A 16980-nucleotide genomic window follows, 5' to 3' on the forward strand; every position below is an offset into this window, starting at 1 on the left:
TATGATATCCATATTCAAGGAATGTTATCTCATACCACTTATTCTAGAGATTTGAATCAAATTTAATTTGATTCAATATGGAAAGAGATTTGGCTAATTATGGAAAGTGGTTTAGGTTTATCCTTTTTTGAAAGAGTTCCTCTTCGAAAAGACTCTTCCCTCCTCTCTTGTGCCAACTTTCCCTAAGCTTATCCTATCATTTTGTCACCCTTTTTAAGTATCTTATCCTGATCTCCACAAAATTTATGAGGGAGGGGGCGTCCAAGAGTTGGATGCCCCATGGACTCCTTGTTAGACTAGGTTTTATGACCTAGTCTACCATATAAAAAGTTGCCACCCCATATGCTATCAAATAAGAGTCAAAAATTCATAGCTTTTAGATAGAAATATCAGAGGAGAAAGAGGAAGGCATGGGTGGTTTGAGGTGCCAAAATCCTTAGAGGAGAATCTTCAATCAAGAGATCAAAGGTTGATATCTTGTAGAGAGAAAGGTAAGAGAAAAGATTATCTTCTCTCATTATTTTTCTTTCATATTATTTTTTCATTATTTTTATATTTTTATATGATAAAAATCTAAGAGAGAGAGAGGGATGGCTTGGTGAATTCATAATCTAATAATTTAGAGCATGGTGATCTTATTTTGGACATGATCTGATCATGTTCTAATGAGAGAAGAAGAAGAAAAGAAGGTTTTTTCTTAAGGTTTCTTTTAGAACCCTTCTTCTCCATAAATCATGAGTTTTTTCTATGAGAAAAATCAGATATCATAAGATCTAAAAATTTGAGAAATATCTAGAGAAGAAGATCTTCTCATATTCTAGCATAGAGATGTTCTCAGGACATCAATCGTTGATGTACTGAAAGAGAAGAATTATCTTCTCTTAGGACCTTTTCTTTTATATTATTATTTTTGATTTTAGGAAGGTCAAAAGGTTTGACTTCTCTCTTATTTCTTCTCATATTCTTCATCTCTTGGAATGTCCAAGAGATCCAAAAAATATTTTTTAGATTAACCATCCGGAGGAATCTGCAAGAAGCTAGCACTTCGAGTGGATCTTCATTCGATGAACCTTCGATTTTGTTGCAGCCTCGTGTGGATCACTTGTAGAGGCTAGATGAGTGTGTGGCTCCAAAGATAATAAAAAAAATCAACCATGGAGTTTTCAACTTTATTGAAGGTAAGAGATCTGATCTCTTCTTTTATCTAGATATGATCTAGGTTTTAGATCTAAAATTATTTCGGATTTAGGGTATTGATTTGATCAATACCAAAATTTTTATTTTTTTGATTTATAAATATAATATGATATGTTATAGGTTCTAATTGTAGGGTTTAGTAATTTGATTACATGCATTTGTAGATTAAATTATTTAATTTACATGTTCTGCTGTGTTATATTTCAAAAATATTTTGAAATTCATGCATGAAATCCTACACCTTTTTCCAATAGTGATATTAGAGCATTGGTTCTTTTATAATATATTCATGATTGTATTAAAATAAATCTAAAAAATAAAATAATAATCGTACGGACTGTAGGTTGTCCTGCTGTAAGGTTTACCCCTTACAGTGCAAAGGTTGTCATGGTACGTTGCGATCTTGAAAATTTAAAAGAGTTTAAATAAATCTTATCATGAATATTTTAGATTAGGTCTATTTCATTTCATAAAATTTTATATAATGTACATAGATTAAAATCAGTCAAGAACAGGATCTTGCAAAGGTTCTGTTTGCTTATCGGGCCAGCTCGACCAGCAATCCAGCTTGACTGAAAAGTTGGCTCAATTATTTTTCTGACTGATTTTAATTGTTAGTATTTGTTAGTGAAATAAGCCGATCCATTTTTGAAATGAGTCGACCTATTTAGTGAAACAACACTAAATTGTATTAAATCTTTCAAAAGTTGAAAATAAATTTCAAAATGCCGAACCCCAACCCTCAGCCATGAACTTAATTAAAAGAATTGTGATTGTTTAGGATCTAGGTTTGTGATTTAAAGATCCTAAGATAATTTCATAAAACATGGGTTAAAGGGTAATGGGTTAGCTATTGATCAGGTCATTAACTGGGTTAGACTTAGGGTTAGATTAAATATGGACTAAGTTAAGAAATTGATCAAACCTAATTAAAAGTTAATTAGAATTAGGTCATATCTATAGATCAGTTCAATAGTTGTAGTTGATCAAAATCCATATACCTAACAAATGGATGCTGATCGTGGCTCAACGATTGAACTCGAGTCTTTAGGCAGACCAAATCAAAATTGATAAATCAGTTGGTGTTTAAGGTAAACCTGACTAATGGTTTTTAATTGGGAGCCCGCTTACCTGGCCATTTCTTATGGTATCTCAGGCAAGCTTTGGCAAACCCTCCCACCGATTAGACTTACTTGGCCAATATGGTTTATCAGGTCTTGATTAGATTGCTCATTGATTCATGCTAACCCATGTCACATAGAAAATCAGTGAATCTGATTTCAATCAGTGAGACTGATCTAGGTGCCCATGGATCAAATTTGATCCTAGTCCTTGTTAATGACTTGTGAAGTCAGTGGGAGGACTTAACTTGGTGAAGTCAGTGGGAGCAAATTGGTCCTTATCTTTTCTATCCTTAAATCACTAATAATTTTAAATTATCTAAAATTATTAGGTCCTTAAAATGATAAAGTTATGGAGATAACTGAGTCATAGCCTCCCATTAAGGTGTTTGATAATGAGTCTATTAACTTAATAATTATTGCAGACCCAAAGGCCTGGTGCTTATTGTCTAATAGAATTATCACTCATCTTATGGCAACTTGAAAGTATCTCTCTAATGGTGGTTAGGTGAGCCAACCAAAGTTGGGCTTAACCATTCGTCGGTTAGATGCACCAAGTATGGTCATGTTAATGGTTGGACCTAACCGGATCCTTATAGTAGAGGCCAAAGCCTACTGATTAAGTTTTTGGGATAAAATTAAATTACTAAAAGTTGTTTGGAGAAATAATTGGTTAATAAACCTATCCATAGATGCAGATGGGTTGGCCGACCAAAGTCGGGCTTGTGTATAGTCTATGTGGATTCTAGTACCTACTAGGAAATTAAAGTAATTTTTAAATTGAAGGTAGAGTCTACCAATTTGAATAAAATAGTGAGAGAACCTTGAGACTAAAGTGCAAGTCTCTAGGCTTAAAATAATTCATATGCATTAGGTTATTGTTCTCTTTTTTCAAAATAAGGCTAGACCTTAATTGCTCCAATCGCTGTTAGACAGTGATGACTTATGGGACCCATCTTCGTTAATTAGTATTGAAAGTTAAATTTGGTTCAACAGTATGAATGGGTTCGTATTGGGGCTTCTTAGTTCAGTCAAAATAGTTAGTCCAAAATTGATCCAAATCAGGCATGTTACTTCTACTGTTAGAAGCAGGGTCATAGGAAGAAGAATTGTCTTGCTTCCCTTGACCATAATAGGCGGAACAAGAGAAAGGAGCAAGAGTTGCTCATCAAGGATGTTATATAATAACATCTTAAAGTTTGTCTATGAAATTCTACTGCCTAGGTATTAGATACCGATCGTCTTATGCAATTTATTACTAGGATTACAAGTAAGTGGAATGCTTGAAAATGGTGAGAAATTCTTGAATGTTGGGGATGGAAGTCTTATTCCAATCTTAACTTTAAGAATTGTAGAGCTTATTTTTAAATATTGTCATTTGGAGTAATTGTTACTATTGTCCATTGTTTATGATGAATATAATCTTTGTTGGCCTTTTGGCCAAAGATGATCATCATTTATTAATAAAAGAAAATTATTGTGGTATTATGAATAATGTTACAATAATACATGGACAATAAGGAAATGACATTTAATATTTACACAGCCTATTATGTGTAATGTACACACCCAAGTTAGATAATGTCATGGATATCTATCTTTGGCTTAGTCACCTTGACAAGAACAGGATAAACGGATTAGCTTAAGAGGACAACTTCACATCAATGATTGTGAATCATTGATAGCTTGTGAGTCTTGTCTTCTTGGAAAGATGACAAAGTCACCTTTTAATGGAAAAGGTGAAGGAGCTGATAAAGTTCTAAGTCTCATACATAGTGATGTATGTGCACTTGTGAACTTAAGTGCCAGAGGAAGATATTAATATTTCATTACAGACGACCTATCTGGGCATGGGTGCGTCTAACCTGAATCATTTGAAATGTTCAAATGATTCAATAATGAAAGATTGAAACAAACTGGATAAGGTGTTAGAACTCTTCGATCAGATCGAGGAGGTGAATACTTATCCAGTGAGTTTGTGATATATCTAGGAGAGAATTGGATTCTCTCTCAGTGGATTCTTTTTCGAAACAAAGTGTATCTGAAAGGAGAAGTTGAAATTTGTTAGACATGGTTTAATCCACAAAAGGGTTCACTTCTCTGCTTGTTTCAGGATTGTGCTCTTGTGTAATTACCTGTTTTACTCTAAAAATATACTGAGTAAGTCTGTTGTGTAGATTCCATATGAGATATGGAACGGGCATAGATCTAGACTCTCTCACCTTTGGGTTTGGAGTTGATCGGCCTATGTCAAAGGTTTGCATATAGATAAACTTGGTTCTTGGTCCAATAGGCATTTAAGGGTTACTAATTCTATCATGATGAAGAACATAAGATGCTCATCAGCAGTAGGGCATTCCTTTTGGAAAGGAGTTCCTTAGAGAAGGAACTATGCCTAGCAAGTTGAACTTGAAAATTTGACTGGTAGAAAATGAACTGACATAATCTAGTAAACATACAGAACCGGATTTGATTAGATCAAACTCAGAGCCCATTAAAGTAACACCTTTAAGGAGATCTGGTAGAGTCGCATTAGCTGGACAGACACTTTAGTGTCTAGGTTTGGGATGGCGATCCTATTGAGCTCGATGAGATTAACAAGGATCCGATCACCTATAGGGATGCAATACAGTGGTCTAACTCTGAGAAGTAGCTTGGAGCCATTAAATCTAAATTGAAGTCCATAAAAATCAATAGTGTATAGACACTAGATGATTCACCTAAAGGAATAAAATCCATTGGGTGTGAATGAATTTTTCAAAAAGATTAGAGTAGCACAGACGGAAAGGTGGAGACCTATAAAGCCCGTTTTGCTATTAACCCAGAGTTGGAACATACGTTTTGAACATATATCTTTGTTATGAACAAAGACGAACCCTGCATTTATAAGTGGGCAAAATGTTCTGTAGTATTATTCCTCATGTTGTCTGTAGATGAAATTCTCTTAATCGAAAATGACATTCCAGTATTGCAAAGAATAAAGGTTTGGGTGTCATCTAATTTCTCCATGTACAAGACCAGATATGGTATACTCATTAATTGTAGTGAGTAGATACTAGTCTGATCTAAGTAAGAACCATTGGAAGATTGTATAGTCAATCCTTAAGTATTTGGGAAATACTAAGGTCCAGTGACTCAAATATGAAAATACTGACTTTAAACATGTGGATGTTTCGATTTCAGTCAGATCAAGATGATAACAAAAAAGTATCGGATCATACCCTAATTGTAGGAGTAATTTGCTGAAAAAGTTCCAAGCAGGATACTTTAGTCTACTCAGTTAGTGATGTAGAGTATATCGTAGCATATGATGCTGCCATGTAAGCTGTGTAGTTGCTGAGCTTCATTAGCAGGTTGGGAGTGGCACCCTCCACTGATGATCCAGTCCTATTATAGTACTAGAGTCATAAATCTGGCTAAAGAATCGAAGGACCAACATACTCTGTATTGCTATCACTTTTGATTTTAGATCAGGGTGACATCGATTTTTTGACGATCGATGAAAAAGAAGAACTTGACCGACCCATCGTAATCAAGTATTATGGAGACATTGGTATAGCATCCAGATGAGATGTAGGAATACATCTGTATGGAACATGACCAATGTAACACTCTACTGTCAAGAGTAGTTAGCTAAGGCTAATGGGTATAAGTGTCCCTCCGACTTGAGATCACCACGGTGATTTGCAAGCAACTCACTGTGCTTTGGTGCCGGACTGTCTGTATTTTTATTATAGATCCGAAAAGTTTTTGGGTACAGTCAAGTACTTGTAAAGTCAGTGTGTAAGTCAAGATGGGATTGACCCCTCCTGATTAACTTCAGGAAGAGAATATCTCGCTGTGTTTCAATTTAGCAAAACCTAGGCCTGGATAATCCTTGTGAGGAGTCACGAGATTTATACAATTTTGAGATACAATAGAGATGACTTATATGAGTGTTGACAGCATACTCGAAGTTGTCTTGAGTATTATTGTTCAAAAGAATAAATTATACGATAACCATGGGTCAGGGTTCTTAGAATGTTGCTTTGCATACATTCGACCTATCTGGACGTCGGGAATCATTGCTAGATGGTTACTTCGACTGGTACAAAAATTAATTTCTGTGCTACCAGCTTAAGTTTGAACCTATAGGGTCACACACATAAGAGGTTGTAGCCTAATCAGATGGTTAATCGACGATTGAGAATCATTCTTAGGTTAAACGATCAATGTGATTGATGTTTGACCTAATGCAAGTGTTGCAGGAGGATCAATTAGCAATTGAATTACTAAATGGCTCAATCTGATTGAGCAATTAGGTTGAGATCAAGTCTAATTGAATTTAGTTCAATTAAAATTAATTTAGATTTAATTGGATTAAGTCTAATTGGTTTATTGGATAAGCCAATTACAAGAGAGGACAAGTCCCTGTTTGACTAGGACTTGTATGCACCTAATTCCTAATTAAGTTAGGATTTAAATCAGAATTAAATATGATTTAATCTGATTTAATTGGACTCCTAGTTGGACTAAGATTACTATTAATTAGGTTGCAATTAATTTAGATTGGATTCAAAGTGTTTGACCTAATCCACCTAAGAATCCTAGTTAGACTAGGATTCCATATCATCTCTTGCACCACCTAAGAAATCTCAAGCCCACACCCACTAATTAATTTTGTTGAATTATGATTATGAATCATAATAGAATTTAATTATCAATTTGATTAATGATTAATCTAATGCAAAAGTTGCAATTAAGTAACTCGCTAAAGAGGTAGTAAGTTATAGGAGGATTAATTAGTAATTGGATTGCTAATTGGCTAAGTTCGATTGAGCAATGAGGTTTGCATCAAGTCTAATTAAATTAGATTCAATTTGACTTGATATGAGTTTGATTTGATCAAGCCTAAATGGATTATGAGATAATCAAATTGCATGGGAGAATAATTTCTTATTTGATTAGGATTTGGGTTTGTCTTAATTCCTAATTAGATTAGAATCTAACTAAGAGTGTTTGGATTCTTATTTGAACTAAAAATTTTCCTCTTCATAGGTGTACTAAATTCTAATTAGATTAGGATTAAATTGAGTTTGACTCAAGCACCAAGAAAGAGTCCAAAAAGATTAGGACTCCTTCTCTAATTAGGTGACTTCTAATTTCTAATTGGATTAAGTTTTAATCTAAATAGTTTAGGCTCCTAATCAGATTAGGATTTCAATCTATTTAGGTCTAATCAATTTTTAGTATAATTAGAATTGGTTAGAGTTTTATTGGGTTTAAATCAGCCACCTAAAAAGGAGTCCCATGGTGTTAAAACTCTCCCTCCCCATGCGCCATAAGGAAGCCCCATGCCAACATTTTCTTTGTTCCTATTTTTCTCCTTATACTGTGAGGTTTTAGCATGAAAGAAAGTTCACATTGTTCCCTTCTCTCTGTGTGATTTATGGTGCACAAAAATTAGGAAGGGTGGGCGGCATATTATGCTAGAGTCCTAAGATACAAGGACTCTTATCTCCTACCCAAAATCAAACTCTTTTCTATTTAAACATGGGGTGGTTAGAGGGCTGATTGAGATCAGTTTGAGATGCCACAAACCAAAGGTGGAGTGTGTGAAGAATTCCAAGGGAGAGGGCATGGCATCATAGGTCTATGGCGTGAGGTAAGGTTGCTCTTATCTCTTCTTTCTTACCAACAACCAAAGGTTGGTTGTTAGGACCTTCTCTCTCTCTTTTGTCCTTATTTGGACATGAGTATTTCTCTTCTCTTTGTCCAAGAGTTGGATAATAATTCTTACATCTCTATTGTAGAGATTTAATGCATGGGTTTTAAGAAGAAAAGAGAAGAAAGGGTTCTTCTCATGATCTCTAGCATAGAGATCATCATCCTCCTATTTTTTTTTCTTCTCTAAGAGTATCTTGAGAAAAAAGAAGAGCTTTCAACTGTCAAGATGCGATCTCTACAAGGGAGCTAGCACTCTGATGAGATCAAGAAGCTTCTGATCAGATCGAAGTCTCGTGTGGATACCTGTAGAGGTCGGATACTTATGTGGCTTCAAGGGACCTTCAGAAGACATCCATGATCATCAATTCATGGTGTAGATCGATCCAAGCCAAGGTATGATGATTAGATTTTCTCTATTTGATTTTTGTATCTGAATCCTATCTCATATATGTAGATCCTGTTTTATGATTTTAAGATTTGATCTTATGCATGTTTAGATTAAATTAGATTTAATCTGAATTTTTAAAATTTTTACTGCATACTCATTTTAAAATTTTTACATGTATGAAGCGATAAAATTCCAACAGTGATATCAGAGCCACATCATATGCATGAGATTAGGATTTAGATCTGAAATCTATAGAGAAAAATTTTAGATCTAAAAGTTTTTGATGTCATTCTGACATAAGGTTGTCCTGACATAACTTGTTATACTGTATGGTTATCCTTGAATGATATTAAATTTTTTTATTAATATAAAATTTTAGATCTGATTTTTCATCATATATGTGATATATATTTTATTATTTAGATTTGAAAAGAGTTTTGAGATCTATTTTGATTCATATATATGATATATGAAAGTATGTTTAGGATTGAAATTAGTTTCTATGATCTGAACTTTATTCATATATATGATATTTATTTGTATGTATGATCTAAAAATTATTTTGAGATCAAAATATACTTTTCATACAAAAAATTTAGATATAAAAATTTAGATTTAAGATATGAAATTAGTATTTGTGTATGAGGGATTGGTTATGGATAGATCAAATGGGTCATGTAATTGGATTACATCTAGAGTTTCTGATTTGATCATAATGGGTCTAAATCGATTTAGCAGTTGATCAAATTGAGTCAAGTATTGATTAAGGTTAGGTTAATAGAGCTTAAGATCATACAATTATTGTTGATCGAATTGATTGACATCCATATATAGAATCAATTAACCTAAGGACCTAATTTGGCTCTATGACTCAAATCTGATTCACTTAAGCTAACCTATTTGGACCAATTAACCAATTGGTGTCTAAGATAAGTAATTGAATAGTGATTATTTAATTGATTCTATTTGCTAATCTGATCAATTTATTAGTGTCTAAGGAAAGCAATGGGGGGACCTCCGCCAATCTTAACTTATCTGGCCAATTTGGAAGATTGAGTCTCAAATATGATTGCTTGGTGATTTGATTTAACCTATGCCAATTAGATTAGTCATGAGATGACTGATTAGATGAGACGTAAATCCAAAATCTCTCTATTAATATTAAGTCCAATGGTCTTCCACCATTGTAGATGTGCGGGCATACTACCGACGTTGATTGTTCTCGATTGATCACAGTGATTCGGTTGTATCGGAAATACGCAACCACTCTATTAACAAAGAGTTGCTTCAAGGTAAAGATAGGATTGGGCCCAATAACTATTAGGTGAGGGATCCAATGATGGCTTTGCACCTGCTTGTGAATGATGGGTCTGACTTAACTAAGGAGTGTGGGCAATAACTATTAGGTGAGCCCACATGACTTAGAGATCAAGTCACTGTAATATGCTTAGAAAAATATCTGGGCAAAGAGTTATCCATATATCGGTGTACATATTATCAATAACTGTTAGGTGAGGTGCACAACATCGGTGGGACTACAGCACCCACTAAAAATCTAGTTGTCGCGTTAGGATTTTCGTTTCTCCACTCGGGGAGTGTGAGAGATCTAATTAAATAGTAAAATTTTTTTTGCATCTAAAAATTTTTAAAATAAATTATAAAATAAGTATAAATATCTAATTAGAATCTTTGCTCTCTACTGTTTATTGTGTCAGCTTCCAACCCTGTAGCTCAAATCCTAGATATCAACTATTTAACCCAAATAATTACAAAAACTGGCTTACAAACCTAAGAATCATTCTTAATTTTAAAAAAAAATTAAGCAATATTTTTTATCAAGTTATTCTAATATTAACAGCCTGTCCAACCCAAAGTCAATGAGCTATACTTGATGAGTGGATGGATAATGATAATAAAGATAGGTGCTACATCTTGAAGTCCTTATTAGATGAACTCCAACGTATGCATGAGCACATGTTCACTGCCAATGACACATTGATTCATTTACAAGTGTTGTGAGGTGATCAGAGTCACACAGCGCATAAGATGCATGATGGGCAGTCAATCTATGATTATTATTTGATAATGATCAAGGACATTAATAAGCTTAAAAGGCTCGACATGACCATGCATAAGAAATTATTTGTAGATTTTATCCTGCGATCCCTTTTAGTTTATATGGATAGTTTATAATAAACTACCATATGAATAACCATTTTGGCATCCTATCTAAATTGATCAAAATATTGATAACTAAAGAACCTTGAAAAGTTTAGAGGTATATACCTAGAGAGCCTAAAAAAATAAGGACACACCTTGAGTAGGCATGTCGAAATTATTCAATACTATCCTTATAATTTTCTCTTCTCCCAGTTGATTTTAGACTCTAGTATTTTTATGCACTTTAGTATATAGTCTATGAGAAGGTAGAGGGCTGAGGAAGTAACCCTTAAAATTGACAATCGGGTAAGAGTTGCTGCTGTGATCATGGGTATCTATCCTTTGTAATTATCATTTGGATTTAGTTCTTAGAGACAGTCTCTATCATTTGTATGGTGATGCATGTGTGAACTTAATTGAGCAAGCAATCAATGTCATTGGATCTGAGAGATCCAGAGTTGAGATAAACTTTAAGTATATCTGGAACCTTGGGCTAGGTCGTAAAGGAAAAGAAATGATTAACAAACTAGAGAAATATGGACTGTTGGGCTCAGTGACTGTTGAGTTATATCTAGTTTGTGCATCATCTCTTTGAAGAAAAATGACCAAACTACTCTTGTGGGACAAGAGGAAAAGGACCACTAAAATATTTATCCTAGTACACATTTGATGGTGTAGCCTATTTGATGTGCTAGCAAAGGAAGTTGTCTCTACTTCGTTATCTTTATCGATGATCAATCATGGTATGGGTAAGTATATGAGATACAAATTTAAAATTTTTTGAAAGGTTCAAATAATTCAGATGTAAAGTAGAGAAGCAAATCAAAAAAATTTTAAAGGTACTTCAATCGGATCAAGGATGCAATATCAAAAATTTTTTTTTTCAGTTATCTCATAAAATGGCATAGTTTCGTATTGGACCCCTCTTAGTATATCTCAACTCAACGAGATAATTAAGAAGAGTCATAGGACTGTATGAGATATAGTCTGGTCCATAATGGATTTCACTGATTTATTTTGTTTCTTTAGGGATATACTTTATTTTTATGGAATTGGATTCTCTCTAAATCTATTGCTACCATACCATATGAGATATGTCATGGTGAGAACTAATCTTGGTTATTTCAAGATCTAAGGATGTCCAGCCTGTGTCAAGGATAGTAGGTGGATATATTAGAGGATAGGTCTATAAAGCTCATCCTAAAAGAGTTTGGGATACTACTTTTCTTCTGAAAGGATCATAATGTGATTGTGACCTAATATGCTATCTTCTTAAAAAATTATTTATCCAAGATGAGGTAGTGGGAGGAAAGTTAAGCTCAAAGAAAGTATCTCTGAAGAGTAGTGAGCCATAGGACCTAAAGAACCTATTCATGATGAGCCAGTATACATATATTCCTCCTCCACCTCATACATATAGTAAGATCTCCCATACTCTTGAAAGGTACTTAGGTATGCTTAACAAAGGATGTAGAGAAAAATCATTTCTCATAGGAAATAGGGAACACAGAGATGATCTCAAAATCTACAATGAGATGATGTTAGATATCGACTCCAAGAAAGGGATGTGAAATAGCTTTCTAGAATGGATATCTTTTGAAGATTTTTATATGGAATAGCTTATGGATTTTACTTTTCATGATAAGAGATCACAAAGTTTGTAATAATCTTGGAGTTGGAACATTCATTTCAATGATACGATCAAATTGTTTGATCAGAAATAAGGAACTATATGTTTTCAAAAAGATCAGTGGGAGTATCCAATACTGACATTAGTTAAAATATGATTGTATATAGAATTCTCCATGAAAGACATGAAGCAAGCATCCTATATTCTGAGAATATAAAGATCTATAGAGATAAATACAATTGGATGTTTGTGTTTTCACAGATAAAATACAAAAAGTAGATGCTGAAAGGATTCAGCATAGAAATCTCAGAGAGGGGTCTGCTACCCTCTTGGGCATAGATGTATGCCATGTAATATACTTAAACTGATATAGTTAATACTGTGAATGTCACGAGTAGATATCAGTTGTATCCAAGCTAGGAGCACTAGATTGCTGTGAAAAAATTCTTAAGTACTTAAGAAGAACTAAAGATTTATTCTTAATTTTTGAAGAAGGATCAAAGCTAGGAGTGGGAGGATACATCAATTCAGATTTTATGTCTGATGTTAATGGTAGAATGTCTACATCATTGGTGTAATTATGTCGATATCTTGGAAGGGTTCCAAGCAATCGATCGATGGAAGCTGAATACACTATAGATGTGTAGAATGCATTCTAGTTCTAATATTAGTTGCAGAACAGGATATCATACTATCAGATGTCATGACACTATACTACAAAGATAATGGCACTATAGCCCTTACTAAGGAGCCTAGGTCTCACCATATATCCAGGCATATAGAGCAATAGAATACGTGACTACCTCAAGTAAAAGTACATAGAGGTACAGAGAGCAAACTCTACATAGATGTGGTTAACCCACTAGTAAGTCACTTAACTAGTCGAAGACTAAAGCCTGTCTTGTGAGGATGGGGTTTGGTATATAGCAGATTGGCTTTAGTGGAAGTGGAAGATTATTGGATGTATGCCTTAGAAACCAATCTTAGATGACACATATCATACTACTAGGATATGATTTTGGACTTAATGGGCATTTATATTACCATTCATATTTTATGTGTCCATGAATCATTCAAGGGATTAATAAGATGATGATACATATTTTTAAAGAGTTAAAAATTTGAGACATGTATCATTGATGGTTAATTCTTAAATTGCTCCTGATCATAAGATCATCATGGGAATGGTGATTGGTCCGGATAGACTAGTGCACGGATCGCTTCTTTCGGATAGATGAGTCTCGAGCCTACGGTGTAGTGACACTGGAGCAAGAGTGTAGGTGGTTGTTAGAAAATAATTAGCACTGAGCATGACCAACACGAGAAGTCACATGAATATCTGCTTACTCGTTAGTGACTTTTTCGATGCTGCAAAAGTATGATTGGTCCTTTGATCTGCAGTGCTACAGCTGCTCGTAGTGAGGCTGATGAAGTTTGACTATATATAAGCATTGACTTAATGAGTCTTTATAGTGGATGTTGGCGACAGTTGGTCCACTGTAGGAGTAGGGTGTGCACCTAGGAGTAGGATGTGCACCTAGATGGAATCTATCGACCATAGTAGAAGAGAGTAATCCTATGGGATTTAAGAAGCTGAGTCTTTAAGTTTATGGCCATAGCAGTGTGATTAATGAAAAAAGTTTTCATGAGAATTATACACGAACTTGAGCTAATTGAATCTATCATATAACCGATGATGAGGTTTGATGATTCATCCATGACCTGCCATCTGATCGAAACTCACGATAGAGAGATTGTATCATATGTTAATAGCACCTAGAGGTTCATCACCTTTTATTCTACTGGGTTGCCACTACATACGATTAGGTGTCACTGATGGATTTTGAGACCCACGAGCATCATCTCGATGATCGATGATCTTTGATGGGCAGAGTTGGAATGGTTCCAACCCATTGAAAGGAGTTTTAATGATATTATGATAGGGATCACAATATATCTCACTACCAGATAGAATAGAACCTATTGGGTCACACACAAAGAGGCTTTTAACTGATCAGATGGTTGAATTATGATTATGAATTATGATAGAATTTAATCATCAATTTGATTGATGATTAATCCAAAACAAAAGTTGTAATTAAGTAACTCGCTAAAGAGTTAGTGAGTTATAGAAGGATTAATTAACAATTGGATTGCTAATTAGTTCAATTCGATTGAGCAATGGGGCTTGCATCAAGTCTAATTGAATTAGATTTATTTTGACATAATGTGGGCTTGATTTGATCAAGCCTAAATGGGTTATGAGATAATCAAATTGCATAGGAGAATAATTCTTTGTTTGATTAGGATTTGGGTTTGACTTAATTCCTAATTAGATTAGGATCTAACTAAGAGTGTTTGGGTTTCTATTTGAACTAAAAATTTTTTCTTCATGGGTGCACTAAATCCTAATTAGATTAGAATTAAATTAAGTTTGACTCAAGCACCAAGAAAGAGTCCAAAAGGACTAGGACTCCTTTTCTAATTAGGTGACTTCTAATTTCTAATTGGATTAGGTTTTAATCTAAATAGTTTGGGCTCCAAATTAGATTAGAATTTTAATCTATTTGAGTCTAATCAATTTCTAATATGATTAGAATTGGTTAGAGTTTTATTGGGTTTAAATCAGCCACCTAAAGAGGAGTCCCATGGTGTTAAAACTCTCCCTCTCCATGTGTCATAAGGAAGCCCCACACCCACATTTTCTTTGCACCTATTTTTCTCCTTATACCATGAGGTTTTAGCATGAAAGAAAGTTCACGTTGTTCCCTTCTCTCTATGTGATTTATGGTGCACAAAAATTAGGAAGGGTGGGCAGGATATAGCTAGAGTCCTAGGATACAAGGACTATTATCTCCTACCCAAAACCAAACTCCTTTCTATTTAAACATGGGGCAGTTAGAGGGGTGATTGAGATTAGTATGAGATGCCACAAACTAGAGGTGAAGTGCATGAAAAATTCCAAAGGAGAGGGCATGGCGTGAGGTAAGGTTGCTCTTATCTCTTCTTTCTTACCAACAACCAAAGGTTGGTATTTGGGACATTCTCTCTCTCTTTTGTCTTTGTTTGGACATGAATTTTTCTCTTTTCTTTGTCCAAGAGTTGGACGAAAATTCTTACATCTCTATCATAGAGGTTAGGAGCATGGGTTTTAGGAAGAAAAGAGAAGAAATGATTCTTCTTATGATCTCTAGCACAGAGATCATCATCTTCTTATTTTCTTCTTCTTCTCTTACAGTGTTTTGAAAGAAAAGAAGAGCTTTCAACCGTCAAGATACGATCTCTGTAAGGAAGCTAGCACCCTGATGAGATCAAAAAACTTCTGATCAGATCAAAGTCTCGTGTGGATATTCGTAGAGATCGGACACTTGTGCGACTTCAAGAGACCTTCGGAAGATATCCATGATCATCAGTTTATGGTGTAGATCGATCCGAGTGAAGGTATGAAGATTAGATCTTCTCTATTTATTTTTTTTTATTTGATTTTTGAATCTGAATCCTATCTCACATGTAGATCTTATTTTATAATTTTAAGATTTGATCTTATACATGCTTAGATTAAATTAGATTTAATTTAAATTTTTAAATTTTTGCTATGTACTCGTTTCAAAATTTTTGCATGCATGAAGCCATGCAATCCCAACATAATGATCTTGTCTTAACACAACAAACCCTTATGAGTTCATAGGTAGGAAGCTCTTTTCAATTGCATCTCATGTAATTTTTAATATTATTTCTTGGCTTCTAAAATATTATTAGCTTTGTGGTAACACAACAAGCTATAATATTTTAGTTAAGACCCTTCATTTCAATACGGTCAAATTCGATTATAACTACCCTTGTGGTAACACAACAAAGTAGTACATCTAAAATTATCGTAAGCATCTTTTATGCATCAGGATTATGTTATATCAACCTTTTTGATAAGCCTTGTGGTAACACAACAAGCTAGCTATAGTTCATGATGTAATATTAACCTAGTATGAAGGAAGGCCCCTAGTAGTATTTTCAACATTAGAATTTTTCAATATCAAGATCGCTTAATAAAATTGGCCAGGTAAGTAAGGTGGGGGTCCCCCCATTGCTTTTCTTAGATTTCAATAAACTGGCCAGATTATGTTAGGAATAGTATCCCAAAGCCAATCGTCAGCCTGTTGACGGTTGTGCTCATTTTTTATATTTGTACATGAATTATGAATTAATAAAAATTATTTTGGTATTTTTCATCACAAAATATTTCATCTTCTAATAAACTCCTATGTTGTGGTGAAGTCCTTAGGACTATTTAGACTCGACAAAGGAGGATTTGTCGTTTAGTCCTTAAATCTGTTCGCGACCAAATGATACGTTGTTACCAAGGACGACAACGTTTATCAAGCATAGGTCATTGTGTGCCATATAGATTGGTTGTCCTCTTAACCAATGAGTGTGGAGACACTGGTATGGCATACAAGTGAGATGTAAGGGTACATCTGCACTGAACGTGACCGACTCCGGAGCTATTTCTGCTGTCAAGATTTGCTCTGATAGAATATGGGTATAAATATCCCTCCGACCTGAGACTGCCACGGTGACTTGTAAGTAACTCACTGCACTTAGGCACTGGACTACCTGAAATTTTAATTCAGTGACGGAAGGCTGCTGGGTGTAGTCAAGTACTTGACTTATCGATGCGTGTGTCAAAATGGGATTGACCACTCCAGTTTAGGAGCTGTGTATAGTCGTATTTCAATTTAGCAAAATCTTGGCCAGGATAGTCCTTGTGAGGAGTCACATGA

The sequence above is a fragment of the Elaeis guineensis genome, chromosome 1, assembly GCF_000442705.2.
Source record: "Elaeis guineensis isolate ETL-2024a chromosome 1, EG11, whole genome shotgun sequence".
Taxonomy (NCBI): Eukaryota; Viridiplantae; Streptophyta; class Magnoliopsida; order Arecales; family Arecaceae; genus Elaeis; species Elaeis guineensis.